Raw genomic sequence first — 23,360 nt, forward strand, 5'->3', positions numbered from 1 at the left:
TCCCTAAGATTTCTCTGAACAGCAGGCTACTAAATAATCTAGCTCTGTGCTCTCTTACTACCCTGTGCATACTTTATCATGTTATGCCAAAATTATCTATTTACCTGTCTGGTTTTCTTATAAGCTCCTTAAGGGCACAGACCATCTGAACTCATATAGCAATAGTGGTGAGTATATTTCTTTTAATACAGATCTCATAAGTATTTGAGTATTTACTTTTTTCATAACTATTGTGTCTCCCTCATGGGGCTGGAAGCCCATTAAGGGTAAGGAAGTATATTTATAACAGTGTGTATCCTTATCATTTAGCATATTATGTACATAAAGATATTTATTAATAATTATTATTGTAAACGCTACAAAAACTCGCTCAGGTATGTACTCTACAAACTGTGGGTCAGCTCTATCATCTCTATGTGATAAAAGCGGCCCGTTTCAGGCCGAATCGAATTCCAACAAATTCCAACAAGATTTCTAAATTCTTATGCTGATAGTTAATATAAAAAATTGATTGAGAAAAGTGAGGCATCAGCTGATTATACACTTATACACACACACACACACACACACACACAGATTTTTGTTGTTATTGTAAAAAGTATGAGGCTAACAGGCAGCGATATTAACAAAAATGGGCTCCCTTAAAAGGTACTTCCTCAGTCCAGTAAAAAAAACACCTTATTTTATGGTGCATATGTCATCAGTCCTGTTCAACCACATTCCTGGTGTGGTCTCCTGAAGTCCCCTCCCCATTTTAGATCAATTCGCCCTTCTTCAAAGCATTGCCAGCATGGCTGAGTCATCTTTCACTGCCTTACAGATTCAAGGGAGCTTGGGGGAGCCAAGGAAACCCTTTCTTCTTCCACTGCAGCGTATACATTTTTATGCAAGTGGGGGCTGGATAAAATAAGGGTGTGTTTCAAAGGCAAAGAAAGAGCAGAACCATCATAAAAGATCAGCATATAGCCGGAGGGAATGACCCAATAAACCTGTTCTCTTCATTCCTTATGGCTGTTTCTAGGTTAGCATCTGAGGTGGGTGTGGCTGAGCACACCTTTGTGTCCCAGTTGTGTCACCTGTTACTCTAATAGTCCACTATCTCCTTGGGGCTTATGCTACCTGACCCTCACAGTGTCCCTATCACCCAACCACTTGTATCTCTTTTCTGTAAAGGCCACTCTTATTCTATATTAAATGTACAAAAATCATTAATGATTGTGAATAATTTAACAAATATTTATTAGGCTTCTGCTTCTCACAAGGCACTATGAAAATTCAAAGATGAATCAGGTGTAGTTGAGCCTAGCCGTCCTCGACCCTTGGGGTGCATCAGAATGGCCTATGCAAGGTTTTAAGTATGCAGGTAACCAGGCAGCTACTGCAGAAATTCTTATCCCATTGCTCTGTGGCATGGACATTTTTAAATTGAACCTTTTTTTTTAAAGTTCACGGGTATGTTGATACCAAAGTCAGGCAAAAACACTACAAGAAAAGAAAATTATAGACTAACATCCCTTATGAACATTGATGTAAAAATCCTCAAAGAAATTTTAGCAAACTACACTCAGGAGCATATTAAAAGTGTTATATACTGTGACCAGTGGGATTTTTTCCTGGAATGCAGTGATGGTTCAACATACCCTCCCCCTCAGAAAGACACATAATTAACCTCAATTGATGTAGAAAAAGCATTTGATAAAATGTAACACTTTTTTCTGATAATAATTTTTTTAAAACCCACTCAACAAATTAGGAATAGTAGGACACTGCCTCAATATGATAAAAGCCATATATGAAAAAACAGTGAACATCATACTCAATGGTGAAAGACTAAAAGCTTTTTCCCTAAGATCAGAGAGAAGGCAAGAATGCCCACTTTTGCCCCTCCCATTTCATGTAGCACTGGAAGTTCTAGCCAGAGCAAATAGGCAAGAAAAAGAAATAACAGGAATCCGAACTGGAGGGGTAGAAGTAAAATTATCTCTGTTCACAGATGAGGGGAGGAAAAGCTCTCCCTCCACCCTCTTACAGTCTCTGGCTGCATCTGAAAATTAAACTGGACAAAAGCAGATTAACAGGAGAAAAGCATACACATTGATTTAAGTTTTACCTGACATCAGAGCTTTCATAAGGAAATGAAGATCCAAAGAAACAGTGAAACCTGAGTATTTTTATGCCAGGTTTGATGAAGAGTGGACAGTTGTGAAGAAATATGATAGGTCAAAGAATGTGAGGTAAGTGTAGCAGACTGAGAGAAACTCAGCAAGGCCTGTTTGGATTCTTCTTGGCATCACTTTAACCTTATTTTGGACATAAGGCTGTTCCTTTCCTTTAGGCATAGGGAGGGCATCTCTCACGTGAGTGTTTTATGACCTGTTTCAGGGGAGAAGGGTGTGGAGGGGAATGAGAATGACCTTCTGGCTTCTGCCATTTTCTTAAACCCTTTAGCTTAAACTATTCAATATGCCATGGTGCCATATTTTGGGGTAGCATGTCTTGAACCACATCACAGATGTTATCCTCTAATATACAGAAAACCCTAAAGGTTCCACAAAAAAAATGATTAGAACTAATGAATAAATTCGACAAAGTAGCAGGATAAAAATTCAAACCACAAAATCAGTTGCATTTCAACACACTAACAGTAAAGAGACAAAAAGAAATTATGAAAATAACTCCATGCACAATAGTATCAAAAAGAATAAATACTTAGCAAATAACCAGTGAATTGAAAGACTTGTACAATAAAAACTGCAAAACACTGCTGAAAGAAATTAAAGAAGATATAAATAAGTGGAAATACGTCCTATGTTCATGAATTGGATGACTTAATATTGTTAAGATGTCAAATGATCTACTAATTCAATGCAATCTACTTATTTATTTTGAAAATTGCTTTTTGGAAAGAGAAGGGGGGGGAGAGAAAAACATTGGTTCATTGTTCCACTTATTTATGCATTCATTGGTTGATTCACTTATGTGCCCTGACTGGGGATCGAACCTGAAACCTTGGCTTATAAGGACAATGCTCTAACCAACTGAGCCACCCAACTAGTATCTTCAATGCAAAATATATCACAATCCCAGTGATGTTTTTTCTCTCTCAGAAATAGAAAAACTCATCCTAAAATTATATGGAATCATAGAGGACATTGAATAGCCAAAAGATGCTTGAAAAAGAACAAAGCTGGAAGACTTCCACTTCCTGATTTCAAAACTAACTACAAAGCTGTAGTAATCAAAACAGTGTGGTATGGGTACAAAGACAGTCATATAGACCAATGAAATAGAATTGAAAGCCCAGAAGTAAATCCTCACATATGTGGTCAAATGATTTTTTAGAAGAATGCCAAGACCATTCAATGGGGAAAGGACAACCTTTGCAACAAATGGTGCTAGGAAAACTGGATATCCACATGCAAAAGAATGATGTTGGACCCGTGTCTAACACTATATACAAAAATTAACTCAAAATGGAACAAGTACTTAAATGAAAGACCTAAAACTATAAAACTCTTAGAAGAAAACATAGGACAAAGCCTCATGACAGCCCAGCCGGGCGTGGCTCAGCGGTTGAGCATCAACCTGTGACCCAGGAGATCGAGGTTCAATTCCCGGTCAGGGCACATGCCCGGGTTGTGGGCTCGATCCCCAGTCAGGGGCGTGCAGGAGGCAGCCGATCAATGACTCTCTCATCACTGATGTCTCTCTCTCTCTCCCTCTCCCTTCCTCTCTCGGAAATCAATAAAGATGTATTTTTTAAAAAAAGAATAGAAAAAGGGTCTTATAGAGATATTTGTGCACCCATGTTCACAGCAGCATTATTCACAGTTGCAAAACCATGGGAGCAGCCTTCGTGTTCACCAATGGATGAATGAACAAGAAAATGTAACACACACACACACACATGTGCACGTGCGTGTGCACACACATGCAATGGAATATTACTCAACCTTAAAAAGAAAGAAATTCTGATGTATGCTACAATGTAAATGAATCTTGAGGACATTGTGCTAAATAAACTAAGCCAGTCACAAAATGACCAACAGTGTACGATTCCACTTATACGATGTGCTTGGAGTAGTCAAAATCACAGAAACAGCAAGTGGAAGGGTGGTTGCTGGGGGCAGGGGAGAAGGGCGTTATTGTTTAATGGGGATGGAGTTTCAGTCTTACAGCGTGAAGAGAGTTATAGAGAGGGATGGTGGTGATGAGTGCACAGCCTTCTGAACGTATTTAATACCGCTGAATTGTACACTCAAGATGCTTAAGATAATAAACTTCAGGTGTTTTACCGCAATAAAAGAAAATTGGGGGAAAAAATTCACAGGTGCTTTTCATGCTCTCCAAAGATTGAACCTATTAGATTTAGGTCTCCTGATCATTCAGAGACACGGGGCTGTACATGAATAACTTAACTAAAAGCAGAAATTGATGTGCTACTTAAGCTGCACTGACAGTGTTAGTAGGCTGGAGAGGAGGAAAGTATTACTTCCAGTTGGAGAAAGCAGGGAGAAGCTCTTGGAGGAGTAAAGTGGAATGAATCTGGAATTCGGACTCAAGAGGCCTGCCTTCCTCTCTCACCTCCACCACTTACTGTGATACATAAGACACTGAATAAGCCTCAGAACTGCTAAGGCCCATTTTTTCATGTGTAAATGAGAAAGGCTCAGGTCTGTGTCACAGGATTATTGTGAAGATGTTAAACAATGAGAGAGAGAAAACATGTGGAAGCACATAGAGTAATGCTACCTAGAACCAGAGCTGGCAATCAATAAACCACGATTATGTCTGAACCTAAGCTGGCATTTGAAGGGTGACTTGAGGGGTGGGTAGGACTTAAATATTCAGAGATGAGGGGGAAGGGAATTACAGGCCCAAGAAAGAAGAGCTTTAATGGACTGCATGGTTTTATAGCTATTTATAGGCACCTACCATACAAAATATTTTGGAAGCTTCAAAGCCAATGGATCATGGGTTCAAGAAGCTAACTGTTACTTCAGAATTCATTTGTTAAACCAGTACAGGTACTTTTTCTTTTAGTAATGTCGCTTATATTCCTAATGTGCTTCGTGTGTTTTAATAGGTGTTTTTCTACCTTAGTGTGTGTATATATACATGTGTGTGTGTACATATATATATATGTGTGTGTGTATATATATATATATATATATATATATATATATATATAAAATTTATATTTTTTGAGCGAGAGAGAGGAAGGGGGAGAGGGAGAGAGAGAGAGAGGGAGAGAGGGAGAGAGGGAGAGAGGGAGAGAGAGAGAGAGAGAGAGAGAGAGAGAGAGAGAGAGAAATGTTGATTGGCTGCCTCCTTCCCGTGCCCCTACCGGGGATCAATCAAGCCCACAACCCAGGCTTGTGCCCTGACCAGGAATCAAACCGTCAACCTTTCCGGGACCGGGATGGCACTCAACCAACTGAGCTACACTGGCCAGAGTTACCTTAGTATGTTTTGTATTATAAAGGTAATTGATGTTCATAAAAGTTCAGAGAAAAAAATTATATAAAAATGACATAAAATAAAAATCACTGCTCCCAGTTTCTTTCTCACTCTTATCCTCAGAAGTAATTATGATTAACACTGGGATATGTTTTGCAATCACTTTTGATGCATGTACAAATGCATGAGATATGTATATATATATTCCATACATATAAATATATATATATTCCTTTTCCCCCTCAGATGAAATCATATTTTACCTACTGTTCTGAAAATTGCTTTTTTAGCCACTAATTAGAGCGTTAATATCCTCCTATGTTAGTATGCATAAAGCAACCTCATTTTTTAAAAACTGAATTTATTGGAGTGACATTAGTTTGCATAACCATACAGGTTTCAAGTGTACAACTCACAGCCTCATTCTTTGTAATAGCAGTATAGAATTACATTTTATGGATGCTCTATCATTCATTTAACCAGTTCCCTATTGATGGGCATTTGGGTTATTTCCATTACAAATAATGCTGGAATGAATATCCTTGTGCACATACCTGTGTGCCCTGTGTGAATGTATCTTAGGGGAAATTCCCAGAAGTGGAACAAAACAAAAAGTTTTGCATTTCAATAGATAATGCTAAATTGGTGTCTTAATGGAACGAATAATTTTTACTCCCAAAAATAGAGTATGAGAGTTTCTCTTTTCCTACATATTTATCAAACCTGGATATTATCAAATGAATTTCTTTATAATCAAATCTAGATAAAAAGTTGATTCTATTTAAATTAAGATTATTAATAAAGTTATTGTAAAGTTTATAAATAAGCAACATTAATTTAGCATATTTCTGTATGCTTACTTCTATTTACATAATTTTGGGTGAATTAACTTTTCATGTTTTTACTCATACTAAGAAATTATCCCTTTATTTTGCAAGATTTTTTTCAGTTTGACTTTTTTCTTTGGCTATGTATTTTTCCCTATATATAAATTTTTAAGTTTTATGTAGTTAAATTTATTAATCTTTTATAGATATATATTTTATTGATTTCAGAGAGGGAGAGAGAGATGGAAACATCGATGATGAGAGAGTCATCACTGACCGGCTGCCTCCTGCGCATCCCCACTGGGGATCGAGCCCACAACCCAGGCATATGCCCTGACCGGGAATCGAACCCTGATCTCCTGGATCCTAGGCTGATGCTCAACCGCTGAGCCACGCTGGCTGGGCTAAATTTATTAATCTTTTAAGTCTTTTGAGTTTCTTCACTCCAGAATTTAAAAAGTATTTATATAAATTTTTAATGTCATCCTTTAATTACAACATTCTTTTAAAATAATATTCATGACATGCCAAAAATAGGAAAAAGTTTATAAATTTCCTTTTTTGACTATATTACTTACATCTAGTATCATAAATGTTAACAGGAATATGTTTGGTTTATTTCAGTTTTCCAACTCAAGAATTTGGGGAACATTACTTATTTAATATATGAAATTCATTCTAGCACAACTGGCAATTGTTCTGATTTGAAAAAACAATGGAAGGTAAAATTTTAAAGAGTGCATTTGTTTTTCAGAAATAATTTCAGAGGTCTTGGAGCCCTCTATTCTCTTCCACAAAATCTTATTTTGTAGATTATTAGTTTAAGTATAGATTATATTATTGGCATTACAGTAGCGTTTTAGTTGTCAACAAACTGAGTACTAACACCGTTCCCTAATTTCAACAAACCCGAGGATATGTTTCTTAATTCTATTCCTATAAAGAAATTTAAATTATGTTCATATACTAAACCTTGCCTATTAGGAAGATAGTATGCAAGATGTTAAACTCTCTGATGATACCATCTTCTCTAACCATTGCCACAAATGCAGTATGGCACATTGACTGCCTCTGTTGCACCTGCTTTACTTTGTATTACCATTTCTGGAACACGAAAGCACTGCTCTATTAACAATATATCTAGATAAACTATTAATGGTTATATCATCTGAAACATTGAAATCAATAACTCTTATTTGCTGACCTGAGAATTCATTTTATTTTTAAAAATTCATGTAAAAAATTCAAATTCTTAAAAATATATATTAAAAAGTTTTTTTAAATTAACTGTAAGCAAAATATTAAATTCTTCTAGATTCCTGGATATTTTATACCCAAAGTTCTTAGAAACGGCAGCCCAGGGTATTTCTTTGACTGTCTGTTCACTTACTCCTGTGTTGATGAGACGGCGTGCTTGCCTCCCCTAATGAGCTGAACAATTAGAACAGGGCTTCTTCCTGGAAGTGGATCCTATGGCTGGGGATCGATTTATTAACATTTAGAAAAAATAAGTTTTCGTAGAAGAAACACATATTGATTAAATTAATTGTGATCTAATCATGGGGTTTTGTGTCTGGAGTACTTTTGGTGAGCAACTCCTTCCAACTCAATGTAGGTACTTCCAAAACCACAGGGCTTAAATTCTATTTTATCTTGTTATCCAACACCTGACACCATTTTTTTGTTTTACCTCAGTCAGGATTCATATATGACTTTTATTCAATTAAAAACCTTATTCTTCTCCTAGATATGTCTTTTCCCACCACCCCAAGTACTTGGCTGTCTCAAAGAACTAGTTACTGAAGATGCCACTGGTTCAATACTCTTTCTAATCTCCAAATCTCCATCTAACCGATCATTCGACTTCATTTCCTCAAACATGCTTTTTCTTACCTCCAGATTAGATCAGATCCCTTTGCCACACATGGTTAGGCTCACAGTTTGTAATGATATTTATATGGTTATTTGGAATGCCTGCCTCCCACATTCAACGAAGATTGTTTCTGCATTGCTCATTATTTTATTATCAGAGCCTGGCAATTAGTAGGTACTAAGTAAGTATTTGTTGAATGAATGAATGAATGAATGAATGAATGAATGAATTCATGCCCCAGCTCAAATCCCATCCTCTTTAAATGGACATTTCTAACCTCTCCAGCCACAGTGATAAATCCCTCTCCTGAATTTGAGGCATTTTTTTGTTGGTACCATCCATTTATCCATGGAATCGTAGATTCATAGAATTCAATAGGAGTTTAAAGGTAGCAAGCTTTATATTGTAAATGATGTAATTCATTGAAATACAATTCTTGGTTTTACTTTTGTGAATATCGTTAGTAATGGGAAGTTGCCTTCTGAAGTGTCCTGAACCATCCTTGGACTATTCGTAGTTTTAGACATTTTTTCTGATGTTTAGCAAGAATCTACATTCTTGTGATTTTCAAAACTAATTTTTTATGCTAAGGCATTAAAAAAAACCCAAAAATCTATTCATTCATTTAATGATGGTCCCTCAGATAGTCAAAGACTGCTCTCCTGCTCAATCAAAACACAGCTCCTCCTCTAATTACTGCTTTTATGTTGTGGTTTCCAGCTTCTTTCATCATTCCAATTTATTCTCCTGTGAACTCATTCTAGTTTGTCAATGTCCTTCTTAAAATAAAATTACTTTTGTTATCAGTAATTTTATTTTTTCTTAGTATGCTATTCAAATGTCGTAAGATTGTAGTAAGACTTAAATTTTCTAAAAAATTTAGAGGTTACTCTTTCTAAGAATAAATTTGTGACCATTCTTTAAGTCTTTAAATTCAGAAATTTGAAAAGATAATTTTGATTAAGCAACAGATACTGTTTTCTGACAGCTGTAATGGTTGTTGGAAGATTGCTTAGATCACATAACTGATTCTATACCTTACAGCTGAAAATTATCTCACTTGCTCTGACCACTTGCTAGGTGAACTCCAAAAGGATTTAAACAAATAGGTAACAAAATACTGTGCTTGTTTCGGTGTGATGAAAAGGTTTACTTTTATAGCTATTACCTGCTAAGGAACTAAACCCAATGTTTAATAATAATAATCAGCTCTTTCCTGGGCTCAACATAAATGTTTTGATGTGGTTGGTACCAGCCTCTGATGAGGGTATCAGCCTTCATTTAAAAAACAACCATTAGTTTGAGTTGTCATTACAAACATTTCTAAATTGCTGATAATAACACTCATTACCAAGCAAGAATCGTCCTTTTCAGTCCTTTATATATAACATATTCTCCATTTCAAACATTATAATATATTATAGAGTTGCTGACAATAGTTAAGTCTCAAAAGAAGGCAATAAATGCCACAGAAGAAAAAGTAGCAAATAAAATAAAATTATATAGAAATAAATTAGAAGAGGCAGGGGGGCTTGAGCCTCCCTACTTTTGAAAAGGTTTTAGTCTCTCGCACACAATTATGATCATCAAATGTTTGTTAAACGAATGAAAACATTCAGGCATTAGGGATAATTCTACAGCACGGATGACATGTTATAAGCAAAGTAATTGGCTTAACCATAGTATCTGGCAACTTATTTTCAATTTCAATTTTTACTATATTTTCAATTTCAGTATTTTTGAGAACTCAGTATGAGTTAAACTATCGTCACTAACAATATTCATATATTTTTCTAACATGGTGTAATTCAATCTCCTATAATCCAAATTTATATTGTAAGTTCCTCCCTCCCTCCCTTTCTTCCTTCCTTTCTGATGAAAAATTCACTTGGGCTATTGAGATAGTAGTATTTTAAAATAGCCTATAAATGAGCCATTGGCCCTGGATAGAGGCAGCCATAGCAATGTGTTCAAGCAACAAAATGAACATAAGAAACTTTGGAATGCACCTGGTTGTTAAAAAAATAGCAAGTGGCTTAAAAAAAAAAAAAAGAAAGAAAAAAAAGACTAAGGAATTCAAATTTCTCTTTAAGAATTTTGTTGCTATCTTTCCTACAAAAATTACCCAGATTACTTCTTGACCGCTAATTTGAGAGCAGAGGAAGTCTTGCTGTGTGATGTGTGTTAGCTCAGTAGCTCTGAAGCTTCCAGGTACTTTTTTTTTTTTTTTTTTGGCACTTTCTTATCTGAACAGTATATCCCAAATATTGTGATCCCTGCATTGCTTGCACATGCTAACCTATTCCATCCCTGGATTACAATATATATTCTCATATGAACTTTCAAGAGAAGAGGCATTTGAGGTACATTTTAATATTTATATAAATAAATAATTTTTATATTTATATAAAATATATAGTTATATCCTGTAAGCAATAATTGTAATTTAAAAAATTATGATACTTGTGGTTTTCATACTTTCAAAAACATATACTAATTTGAAATTACTTTTGGAGGATCTGTCATAAACCAAATAAATACTTGAGACAACCCAGGACAACTTTTAAAAATTCTCTTTAAAAAGAAGTTAGGAGTTTATGCTCAGGGTCCAGTTTGCCACCAACAAAAGCCCAGAAAGTTATTAAGCCTATTTTGTTTTATTTATTATGATAAAGATAGGCATTATATCAATCCAGGTGATCACTATATCTTCCAAACTCATTTTAAGTTAAATACAAAAATTCTAAAGTTTTTTTGAACTGAGATAAATCTACAAATTTGAAAACATCCATTGAGTTATTATTTTACAAGCAATAATTCAGAGTTTATTATCTGATGTGCACTGTTAGGCACTGGAATACAAAAAATGAATATAATATAAAATTTTTGCCCTTCGGGAGCTGGCTTTTTAGTGAGAGGTGTCAGGTTTTTTTTCCTTTGCAGGTATTTAATATGGAGTTTTCATACAGTTATAGGAATCGTATGTTACAGAACCTAAAGAAAAGAAACATAATTCGAAGACTTGGGAAGTGGGTTTTTCTTGTGTATATTAGGAATTGGCTGTTGAATTAAAGTAGCGTTTTCAGAAGTATCTATTTAAATCCATATTGTTGACAATACAGTGAAAGCGGTGAAACTTGTCAGCAGATGATTAAGTTTTATGGTTGATGTCCACACTTTTGTAGCTTGGGACCAATATCAAGTTTCTGGGAAAAAAATCCTTCCTCTCTCCCCACCCTCCGTCTATCATTAAATCAGCTTCTCAGCCTGTTGGTGTTAGGTGTGTTCTGGGAATAAAGGTATATCACAGTCATTCTATTTTTCATTTTTCACTTATCTGAGAAGAGTTACTTCTGCTGTTCTTTTCCCCTTTCTTTTCTTCTTCTTCTTTTTTTTTTTTTTTACCTCCCAGGGCTAGAAGCATTTAGATTGTTGGTTTATTTATATATTCCATAAGGGAAAGCCTGCACTTCACCGGCTACTGTCTTCAATTCCCAAGGCCCCCAGTTAGTGGTATTATTTCTGCATGAGCGAAACAACCTTTCCAGGCAGCCGGGGGAGGCTTGCACAGCCCTGGATTACTGGCTTTCCACTGACTACTCTTTTCGGAAAGTGACACTGGTCCCACGGAAATTAACAACCCTTGAACTCGGACAGGCTTCAAATCTTAAGGCCGAAGTGGAGATAAAAAATTGGATTCTTATGGGTTGGGTTACTGTTTGAGCGGGGCAGGAGGGAGTCAGTGAACGGATAGAATGTCAGATGGGGCTTTACGAAACGACTCATTAAAACGGCACGAAAAATAAACCTCTGCTGAGTCCACAGAATGAAAAAAATAAAAAACAAAGCTTCAACAATCTAACTTAAAACAAAATTTAGGAAACGCAGGCGGCGTCTAAATTCAGTCTGGGTGCTTGCAAGACCACCGCCCCTGTCACCTCAGGCCAGAAGCTGGGCACAGGTGTGAAAACTTTGCAAAACAGCTTTCCAAGCTAATTTTCAACGCGCGGTATTTTTGCGCCCCCGGGAGAACTTCCCGGCGGAAAGCCGGTCGCGCAGCCCAGGGCTCCCCCGTCGCTAACCTTTCCGCCTTCCCACCCCGCCACGCCCCCTCCGCCGCCGCCACCCAGGAGGCGTTTGTTTACGTGACGTCAGCCGTAGTAAGCAGTCCCCGCCCCCGCCAGCCTGTGGTCGCCGCGTTTCCCGCGCCGCGGCGCTTCTCCCCTTAAAAGGACAATAGAGGCCCCGGGAGCGCGCGCGGCCGCCGGGCCTTCTCTCCTCTCCGCCCTCGACGCGCGCGCGCCCGCATGCAAATGAGCTCGATTCAGGAGAATTTTGTACCGGGAGCCGCGCGTGCGCAGAGGGAAAGCGGAATCTACACCTTCCCGGCCAGCGGTAGCAACTGCAGAACTGCAGGAGACAATCTTACTAGACAAGGCAGTTGAGGAGGGAGCGACTGGAGGGGGGGTTGGCCTGGCGTGCACTCCGCACCTCGGGAGCGTTATTGCGCGTGGATCGGCTGTTTTTGGAAGGTGAGTGACTCGAACCATTACTCTGGTGCAGGACTGGCTCACTAGGCTTCGGTTTCAGAGTGGCTTTTTTTTTCCTTTTCCTCTCATTTCATCTCCTCCACCTCCCCCAGCCCTTCCACACACACAGACACACACACAGGAAGTTTTGTCTTGGAGATGGCATTGCGGGGAGCGCTGTTTTCGTGATCTTCAGACCCCAGATTCTTTTGTATGCACACGTTTAACGTGTCTCTTTTCATTGGGGAGGGGATTTAAGGCAAACCGAAAGTCTTGGGGGTGGGGGAAGTGAGTGGAGTCTGGAAATGAGTGCGGAGTCGCTGGAGTTGAGGGATCCACGTTGAAGGTGACAATGACTTTTTGTCAGCCGCAGCCTTCTCGAGCGAAGGGGAGCCCGGTGGCTGTGAAAGGCCCGAGAGGAAAACGACTCGCTGGCCATCGCCGAGGGGCCCCGGGTCGGCGCATCGTGTGGGCGCGCGCCCGGGAGTGGTCGGGCGCCGCGGTTGAACCTCGTGGCTTCGTTCATGGCAGCCCCTTGCGCGTGTTTTGAGAGAGGTGGACCGTAAACGCCGTTCGCGCAGAAACTTAAGTTGCCGTGTCCTTGCGAGCCGGCGGGCGAGAGGGGGTTTAAATCGGCCCCTGGGTCGGCGCCCGGGTTGCCGAGTGCGCGCGGCGTGGCGTTTGTCTGCCCAACTCCGGGGGGATGCGGATGCGACAATGAGAGCAACACGCGGCCGCTCGGAAGCAGCCCCGGCTCCCGCACGCCTCTTCCCCTCCGGACCGCGCCCAAGCCGCGCCGGTGTCCGATGTGTCTGTGGAGCCCCAAGTTTAGTTCGCAGCGCGTTCACCTGTAGCGCAGCTGTGGGCGCCACGGCGAAGGGCTTTCTAGGGCGACCGTGTGCGGCTTAAGATGGCCAGTCGGAGCCCGCTGACTGGGCGATGGAGGCGGCGGCGGCGTCTGCGCCCAAGGGGGCGAGAGAACTCCGGAGGACACTGCTTTTTGTGCCGAACGTGACAGACCACGTGCTTGGGGCTGCGACCTGGTTTTCGCCGGAGCGCCCAGCTCCAGGTCGGCGGCGAGGTGCGGGCGCTGTGGAGCCCGGCCGCCCGGCAGGACAATGTGATTTGCCGATGATGGCGTCTTGCCAGTTTAAAAAGCAGAGTGAAAGTCGCCAACTCGCGGCCGGTGCGCGGGCGTTTCTCATCCAGGACGGGGCAAAACTTAGATGAGATGGGCCTGCAGCCGAGGGGAGGACGGCAGGACAGGGCTCCGGGCTCTCGGGGCGCGGGGTCTGGAGCCTTCGCGGGGTGGTCGTCAAGTATCTCGCCCCAGGGAAACGACCCCACATCCTGATGCTGCACGTAGGCAGCGCCCGGCTGGACGGAAAACAAAGAGCTGCATGTGCCCGTGCGGGCCCCGCCGGCGCTCGGGGCGGCTGCGGGCGGAGGGCCACGCGGGCCGGGCCCCCTGAAGTTCGGGCGACTTTCGGGAGGGGCTTTTGTCTCTCAGCCCCTCGCGGGGAAACTTTGGCGGCGCTACTTGTGAGGTGCCATGCTGGTGCGCGGGGAGGCGGCGGGCTTCCGCGCTCCCGGCCGGCCGGCGGGCGGGCGGGGGGGGCGGCATCTCGGGGTCCCCGCGCTTCAGCCCCAGCGCCCGGTGCCGCCACGGCCGAGGGGCCGGGAGAGCGTGGCCCCGAGTTCTCGGCCCGTTACCCGCGGCCCGCAGCCTGCGTCTGGGAGGTCTGTGGATTCGCCTTTGAAGTCGAACTGTTGCCATGTTTGAATTACGTCAGGGCAAAGCCATGAGGAGGAACAAGCCCCGGCAGCGCGGCGTGCGGGAGGCGCGGCCTGCGGGAGGCGCCGGGCTGGGCGGGCGGGCGCGGGGCCCGTTGTTCCGGCGCAGGTGAGGGAGGAGGGACGCCCTTCGCCTCCCGCCGCCCTCGCCCGCCGCTCTCCTGCTGGAACTTTCTTCCCGACCCAAGTTGTTTTATTGACTAACAGGTCTACCCGGGAGCATTTCTGTTCTGCTACCTTGGTGCCTCTTTCTTGGGGGGGGGGGGGTGTGGGGGGGCGGTCACCGCATGCCCCACGGGGAGGCGCAGTTGGGGGGCACCCGCGAGGGCCGTGGGGGAGGGGGAGGGGGAGGACCTGGCTGCTGTGCGAGGACCGCGGAGGCAGTTTGCTGCTTTCGGGGAAACGGGCGAGTGCGACGAGCACCCCCACCCCCCGCCGCCGAGCCTTGGCCCGCACGTTCCGGGGACCCAGCCTCGACGACGCGCCAGAAAAACCACCGCGGGGAAGCTTCGGGCTCCGGGTGCGTGCTGCTTTTTTTCTTTGTGTGTTTACATGTGGGAGGGGACGCCCGGAGGAGCGAGGTTTGTTTTGGTTGGTGGAGTGGTTGCTCTGGGTGGCAGGGCGGCGCTGAGTTTGTTCTGGTAACTGTGACCCTCGTAGGCTTCTTTGTTTTTATCTCCTTCCTCCCACCTCCGCGGGCGAGGCGAGGAATCACCGTTTCGCCGGGCATGGGACCCAGTGTGAGACAGGGTGCCCCCCGCCATCCTTCCCCCCAGCCCCTCACCTTGTCTTCAGGAAGGTTAATAAAACTTTTCTCCCCTTTTTCTTTGAATAATAATAATAATAATGCATTTGACCTTGTCAGTGAGCACCTGTTTTTGAACTGGAGTTCGCCAGACTTGAAAAGCCTTTTAATCGTGTATGTTGCAAAGCCGAACACGTTTATTAATTGCTCAATCTAAATTAAAGTTTGGGAGTTTGTTTCTGGTGAGGCTGGAGAAAGCCCGGTGGCATTTAAAGTATTTACATAATGATTTGGGGAAGGGGGATATTTCTTGGCTCCGAAGGTTCGCTCGGCTCGACGTCTGGCGATTGTTCGCCGAGTTATCTCAGGATGACCTTGAAGAAGCGTGCGAACCGGGGAGCTGGGCCTTGGAGATTTTTCACGCGGGGGCTGGGGAGGAAGCTGCGGGGGGGATGACTGCGGGGTAAGGCTGGCCTCACTGTCCTTGCTGGCTTCTCCCCAGTTCCTGCGAGTTGTGGTTGACCTTCTGGTTACCCCTCTTAGATTTTCTTTTCAAGCTAACTTTTCTTTTCTTTCTTTCTTTTTGGTATGTGACCCCGGGCATAGCTCAGGAATTATGCTGGTTTGACACATGGATGCTTCTTTGGTATTTGGGGTTTGCCTTCCAGTCTAGACACCCGATAAGCAGCACCGGGACTGTGGATTCTTTCCTGATTTCCCCTGCATTTAGACCATGTTTAAGGGTTAGAATCTAAAAGTCATCACCACCAGAAAGTCATCCTCAGATGCCTCCCCACCCCTCCCCCAAACCTGTACAAATTGAAATCCATTTTCTGCTTTTTCATGGGTTGGTTATTAAATAAACACATTTCTCCCAAGTTTTGGTTAACCAAATTACAAATACCTAAAGGCAAACCGTGTCAGGAACAGCGCACTCCTGAAGGTGCATAGAAAGAGCATATCGAGAAAATGAAAACCTTTGGGTTTAATGACTCAATGGCTTCCTTGGGGCAGTTATTTCTCTAGGTCATGTGTTGAGAACGCATACAAAGTACTTTGCAAATACACTGAGATTCTTTGTTTATTTTTTTTTTAATTAGTATTTTACAGTCAAGTTCCGGCTAGAATTTTAATATCCTGGGAAATTCCAAATACAATACATAGACCTTAATAAAACGATTAAGTAGCAGATGTTTTAAATATGAACTGATATGAGCAACAGAGATTTGGTGAGTCAAGGTGAATGAGTTGAGTGAGAAATATCCACAGACGAGGTCTCTGCTGCCTGCCTTTTTTGCATTACTTTTGTGGGAGGTTGGAGATGAAAAGTTGAATTGGTACTAGAACCTCAAGACTGCTTGTGGCACAATGTTCTCAGTTCTGTAGATCTGGAACCTGGATGGTCATCCCCCCCCCCCCCAAGTGGAATCAGGCTCCTGGGGCTCAAACTCAGGCAGATTTATGTTGGAAAAGCAATTAGGGAATGATTTTCTATGTAAAATACATTTTTCGCTGGGGAAAGTTTAATCTTATTTGAAATCTAAACCAACTTTCTAAGCTATTTTGAGGACATATTAATTTACCATGCCAGGCACATAGTAGGTTGCTTAAAAAATATGGCATTTTCTTTTTTCCTTAAGAGAAACTAGGAATAGAATTGGCTGAGAAGGAAGGGAACACATTTGTTGAGGTGCTAGGTTGGTTCAGAAATCTCTGAGGTTAAAATGCCTAAATTCCAAAGCCCTGATCGTCCTAAATAAGTCCCTTTGTGGTCTAGTTATCTCCTCTGCAAAGTAGCAATAATGCCTGGTTCATAGGGTTATAAGTAAGTAATTAATGTGCTTGGTAAATATTGGCTGTTGGGAAGTAGACATTTTACAGAAAACAAAACTGAGGAAATAGTAAATGTTGAGTGGAAAGAACAAGTGTCTGGCCCCCTCCCCCATCTTCAGGAACTGGTGCTGGGAAGACAACCTTCAGTCCTGGTTCCCTCTGCAGTTCTGATTCAACCATTTTGCATCACAAAGTCCTGTGGACTCTAGAAAATGCCATTTTATTTCCTCCTGATTTCCCTTGTCCACAAGAGTGTCCTGGATTTCCCACACTTAGTTTTGACTCAGGGTTATAAATTGAAAATATTTTCTTTGGTTCTCCAGTTTCTCCTCTAATTGAATCAGCAGCTAAGGTTTTCTGTGTTATGGAAATAATCTGGAAATGCACCTAGTCCAAAAGAAGGGAGTTTGTTTTCAAGGGAGGGAGTTTTTCTTTTTGCACTAAAAAGACAGAAGTCACAGGCTCATTTACTGTTACATAGTCAAGTACAAAAGTTGCAATTGAACTGAAACAATTTATTGTTCATTTGTATTTAGTTGTTTCCACCTAATATAAGTTTGATTTGGCTTAATGCTATTTTAATTTGGTTGATGCTAATATATGCTGAGTTTAAATAGCTCTCGTTTTGAGATTAATTTCTCCCACACTATTCTCCTAACCGCTCTTCCTCCGCATATGCTTACTTGAAATAAGCAAGAAATATATATATATATATATTTTAAAATATATCTTTATTTCAGAGAGAGGAAAGGAAGAGAGAGAAAAGGGTGGGGGGAAACATAATGATGAGATAGTCATTGATCGGCTGCCTCCTGCATGCCCCTGACTGGGGATCGAGCCCGAAACCCGGGCATGTGCCCTGACTGGGAATTGAACCCTGATCACCTGGATCCTAGGTCAAGGCTCAGCCGCTGAGCCACGCCCGGCCCAGCAAGAAATATTTTTTTTCTACCAATTGTTATGAAAGCATTGGGTTGTTTAACTGTTAATGTTCTGTAATTAAAGTAATTGATTCGGTTTACATTTCTTGGAAATCTCCAAGCGACAAAAACAATTTTTTCCTACAAAAAGTCTATAGACTAAATGTTAAAAATGACTCCATTCAAAACTGCAGTTTTTAAATAGACATCTTTTTTTTAAAATTGAATTTATTGGGGTGACACTGGTTCGCAAAACCATACAGGTTTCAAGTGTACAACTCAATAGAACATCATCTGCATATGGTATCATGTGCCCTTAATACACATCTTTATTATGGATACATTTTCTTATTCCTTGCCCTTAAATATATTGGTCAGATCCATTTTGGCTAACACCACTCGAAGGGCAGTTAGTAAACTTCACCTGTTTCTGTGCGCTATATACAGTTAGCACCTGGTTGTAATACAAGACTTAGTTCCTGCCTTGCAACAGTTTACCATTGAGTAGAGGAGATAATACAGTGAATAAGTGTGTGAAATCCTATGTGTTACAGGTATTCTAATAAAGGAATGGAAAGGTTTTGTAAAAAGAAATAATTCTTAAAGGCTTTCCCAGGTTAAGGGGAAGGTGGAGAAACCATCTTAGACAGAAATAACAGCCTGAGATGTGTGGCTAGTTACTAAAGTTGGTTTGACACTCCTGGAATATCAGAATTCCAAGTTGGGAGCAGCTGGAAGGCAGGACCCAGATCCTGCAAAGCTTTGAATTTCTTGCCAAGGATTTTAGATATTATCTTGAAGCTAGTGTTAGTACCTTGGAAGAGATGATTAATATTTGAACCTGAGGACGGTACCACCTGTTTGAAGAATGCAGGGAAGTCAGTTATAAGGCCCTGACAGTTCAAGCACCATGGTGAGGGACAAACAGGCAGGGGTGGAGGGGACGGGAAACGGAAGTGAAGGAAGAAGCAGAATCTCTCTGGGCTTCATGGTGGGTATGGCGGGGGCCATGCCCGGCATGAGAAGGGAGAGATCCAGTTCAGGTCCGTATTTTGTGTGTGACTGTAAGGTGAACACAGGAAGAGTATGCCTGGAAGACAAGACTAGGTAATCAGTTTAGGGCATTTAAAGGTTAGGACTGCAGTCCTTGTGTTGGTGCTTCACAGATAGGGATTTATCCATATTTCATAAAGAGGGAAATGGAAAGGTCAGAGAGCCTAAGGAGCTTTCCTGAGGTTAGACCAGATGGGTGCTACCATACCCCCTTTTCTTAATATTTTTGTCAATCTGAATAATGGGAGAACAGCTGCACAGGGAGGAGTTTCATGACCTTAAGTCTCCCTGAAAAGGCTAAGTTCCTCTTTTCTCATAGACCTTGACTTAAACGAAAACCTTCAGAAATCATGTTCTACCTTCTGTTTAATTTGTTGTACATGTCCTGGGACAGAACAGAATTTATGTTTCTATAATGTGCAAGACTCCAAGAAAATAAATGGTATACATAGACTGATCTCTTCATACCGTTGCTACAGAGCATCCCTGGAAAGTAGAAGTGAGATTTCACCCGAATATTACAGAGGGGCAAATAAAGTTAGAAGTGACTTTCTATTCAGTAGTAAAGACAAAAGCAGAAATGGACTCCAACTTCACTAGTTACAGTGCCCTTTTCAGCAGATTCATGATAGTTATATTTCCGAAGTGATAATCATCCCTTGAAAGCAAACAAATAACGCTCTGGGTGGGTGACTCGGGTGGTGGGAGAGTCTTCCAATGCACCAAAGGGTTGCGGGTTAGATCCAGTCAGGTCACATACCTAGGCTGCGGGTTCAAGCCCCAGTTGGGGCAGGTATAGGAGGCAACCAATCCATGTTTCTCCTTCACATTGATGTTTCTCTCTCTCAACCAGTCAATAAAAACATCCTTGGGTGAGAATTAAAAAAACAACAAAAATAAATACCACCTCTCCAACCTTTATTTATTATCCACTGGAATCGCACTTGGTCTAGAACTGGGATACCCAGTATTTTTTTACGCTACCAAAATGGGAGGACCTAGTTTTTTGTTTTTTTTTAAAACTTCAAAACTCACAGACTTGGATTTGTGATTTTTTTTATTTTTTATTTTTTATTTTTTAATTTTTTTTTAATTTAGGGAGGGAGATAGAGTGAGAAACACTGATGAATGAGAGAGAAACATCCATCGGTTGCCTCTCACATGTGCCCCAACCAGGGATCAAACCTGCCACCTTTTGGTGTACAGGATGACACTCCAACTGAGCCACACCAGACAGGGTGGATTTGTGATTTTTTTTTAAAAAAGTTTTTAAACCTAGCCTGGCTGGTGCGCCTCGGTTGGCTGGGCGTCATCCTCCGGCGCACTGTGAGGCTGCTGATGTGATTCCCTGTCAGGGCACATGCCCCCGTTTCCCACGTTTCCGCTTGATCCCCGGTGGGCGCCCTGCAGGAGGCAGCCCATCCATGTTTCTGTGTTTAGCTCTCACATCAATATTTCTCTCTTCTCCCTTCCTCTCTTTAAAAACAACTCCCCCCAAACCCAATAAACTGTTCTTAAAAAAAAAAAAAAAAAAAGCTTTGAAACCTATGCTATTTCAACTGGAAGACTTATTTCTCAGTTTGACCCCTTTCCTGTAGGATGAGTTCTGGGCTCTTGTGCAAAGTGTGGGTTCCCTAGGCAGCCACAGGTAGAAGTACTTTAGCATATAATTTCTCAAAGAATGGATACACGTTTGGAGAAGCTGTTGGAAAACAAGTGGGGTTCACCACCCTGTCTCAGTTTTCCTCCAGACAAGATTAAATTTGTCCCTCAAAAGGGGTAAGTAAATTCAGAACCATGGATGCTAGGATGTGGGTTAGTATCCAGAAGCAGGTAAGAGGGAGCAATAGTGTTTAATTGCTCCATGGCTTTGCCTAAGTGCTGCAGCCACGGGGCCTAGCAGCCCCGGAACACCGAACACTGGGTCCTGTTGGACCCCTTGTGAAGTGTTGCTCCAGTTACCCTGTTAGTGTTTACTGGATCTTGTACTTCTGTGTGACTAAAGGTAGCACACCATTGGCTAAAATGGTGTGGAGGGGGTAGCATTGTCAATTACAGCAACTCAGAGTTGCTCAGCTTTTGAGCAGAGTGTTTTTTTCATGTTTATTTCTCTTTTTCCCATCATCCTGTCATTTAAAATTTAGCTCTGGAGAAATGAATCTCCTTCACTTCTTCAAAGTTGTCTTTGGTTGCTTGGTTCCTATTATCTTTCTGTACACTGCTGCTTCCTTCCCACTTGAGAAATCTTTTGCTTGTCTCTTCTCAGCAGTTTCCTTCCCATTCTGCTCTATGTCTGTTCTGATCTTACTAGTCTGTACTTTCTCCTGCAGAATATGTTTCCTAATGTGTATCTCTCCACCTCTATGTCTTTGAAGAAGTTTAAGCTTTTTCAGATTCCTCTTCAGTTAAGTCAAGGTGTGATGGTAACTTAAGGTTTGGGGGCATGGTACTCTTGAATTTAAAAAAAAAAGTCTAGAAGGGAGTAAAATGAAAGTAAGCTTCCTTCATTCGTGCACCCCTCAAAGGCAACCACTAGTTGCCAGTTTTTAAAAAGCTGTTTTAAAATGTCAGTTTATTTGAGATCTCATTTTAAAAACAGGCTATGGGATTATACTGTATAGCTATTGTTCAACTTGCTTATTGCACAGGACAGAGTATCTTGGCTAGGCCCCTCCCTGCACATGTAGTAGATGTACTGCATTCTTTTTAAAGGCTGAAAATTTATAGGAGATCATCTTTAAGCTTAGAGTTATTTATCATAAGACTTTCCTTGAATAATATCCTTTCATTATTGGCTATGGCTGTGAAGATTCCTTTTCTTTCCCATTTATGTTATATTGCATGCAGTAAACTTACCTTATGTGGTGCTGAATTAAATGTAAAACATGACGTTGACCCCAATCTTTGACTTCATAGCTTCATTAGATTAGTTTTATTGATTGATTGATTGATTTAAATATGTCTTTATTGATTTCAGAGAGAGGAAGGGAGAGAGAGAGAGAAACATCAATGATGAGAGAGACTCACTGATCGGCTGCCTCCTTTACGCCCCCCCCCCCCCGGCCCCCCACTGGGGATGGAGCCAGAAGCCCGGGCATGTGTCCTGACTGGAAATGGAACCGTGATCTCCTGGATCCTAGGTCGATGCTCATCTGCTGAGCCACGCCTGCTGGGCTAGATTAGTTTTATTTATTTATTTATTTTTAAAAACATATCTTTATTGATTTCAGAGAGAGGAAAGGAGAGGGAGAGAGAGAGATAGAAACATCAATGATGAGAGAGTTATTGATCAAGCCCACACCCTGGGCATGTGCCTTGACCAGGAATTGAACCCTGATCGCCTGGATCCCAGGTTGACACTCAACCGCTGAGCCATGCCCAGCTGGGCGTAGATTAGTTTTAAAATGGCTCTTTTGTATCTTTAATATACAGTTATTACCACATCCTTTCTTTTCATTAAATTGATCATTCGATTTATATGAAATTGCAGCTTTAAAGTAGAACCTCAACAAATCAGTCAAAACAAATGTTTCAAATTAATTGTTACATTTAAAAAATTCACTTTTTGTTGTTGGTGTATAATATTTTGTTCATATAATCAGTTGTTTCGGGGTTTTTGCTGATTTAGCTATTAATTTTAATCTTTTTAACTTTGGGAGATTGAACTAAATTGGACAGAACAGTGATTTTAGTGTAGCTGATTTGTCTTTAACTGTTACAATATTGCAAAATTTTGTGGCTGGATGACAGTAGCCAAAACAACAATGTCAATGAAAGTTCTTCAGAAAATATGAAATGTTATACAAGTGACAGCCTTTCCAAAAAGTTTATTGAGTATCTACTGACTGGCACTATTTTAGATGCTGAGGTTACAAAGATGAGTACAGACAGAAGCATTTCTAGCCCAGTCTGTTTTTATTTTAAAAAACAAGCTTATTGAGATATAATTTACATACCATAAAATTTACTCTAAAAGAGTACAACTCAGTGGTGTTTAGTATATTTACAGAGTTTTGCAACCATCACCACTATCTTAACTTTAGAAGACAAATGACAGTTTTAAATCAGCATTTTAAGTCTTTCCTTATTTTTGGTTATCTCAAAGCTTAATTTTCTTCTGCTTTCCCCAAGCACCCACATAAAAGTGAGATTGGATGGGGTCCACTCTCATGTGTAACTGTTCATCAATTAGGAAGCAGACAGTGTTAGTTTCCTTCTTTTAAAACATAGTGCTGAGTGATGTGGTGCTATGAGAAAGATGCAAAAGTCACAGATAGCTTAATAGCTGACAGTGTCATTTGAACAAATAAAATAGATTGTTCTGGA

The 23,360-nt window shown here is 41.3% G+C and overlaps 1 protein-coding gene across 2 annotated transcripts in view; it reads left to right on the forward strand.

Moving 5' to 3' along the window:
- The first annotated feature begins 12,497 nt into the window (after nucleotides 1-12,497).
- The window catches only part of SINHCAF (SIN3-HDAC complex associated factor), a 32,360-nt gene continuing 21,497 nt past the window's right edge, over nucleotides 12,498-23,360 (forward strand). The window contains exon 1 of one of the 2 annotated variants that reach the window (XM_081129582.1): nucleotides 12,498-12,692. The gene's annotated coding sequence lies outside the window, so the exon portion shown is untranslated. Of the gene's footprint in view, nucleotides 12,693-14,810; nucleotides 15,004-23,360 lie in introns of those variants that run through there. The other variant, XM_081129581.1, reaches the window with a different exon arrangement.

The sequence above is a fragment of the Miniopterus schreibersii genome (assembly GCF_964146895.1).
Source record: "Miniopterus schreibersii genome assembly, chromosome: 2".
Taxonomy (NCBI): Eukaryota; Metazoa; Chordata; class Mammalia; order Chiroptera; family Miniopteridae; genus Miniopterus; species Miniopterus schreibersii.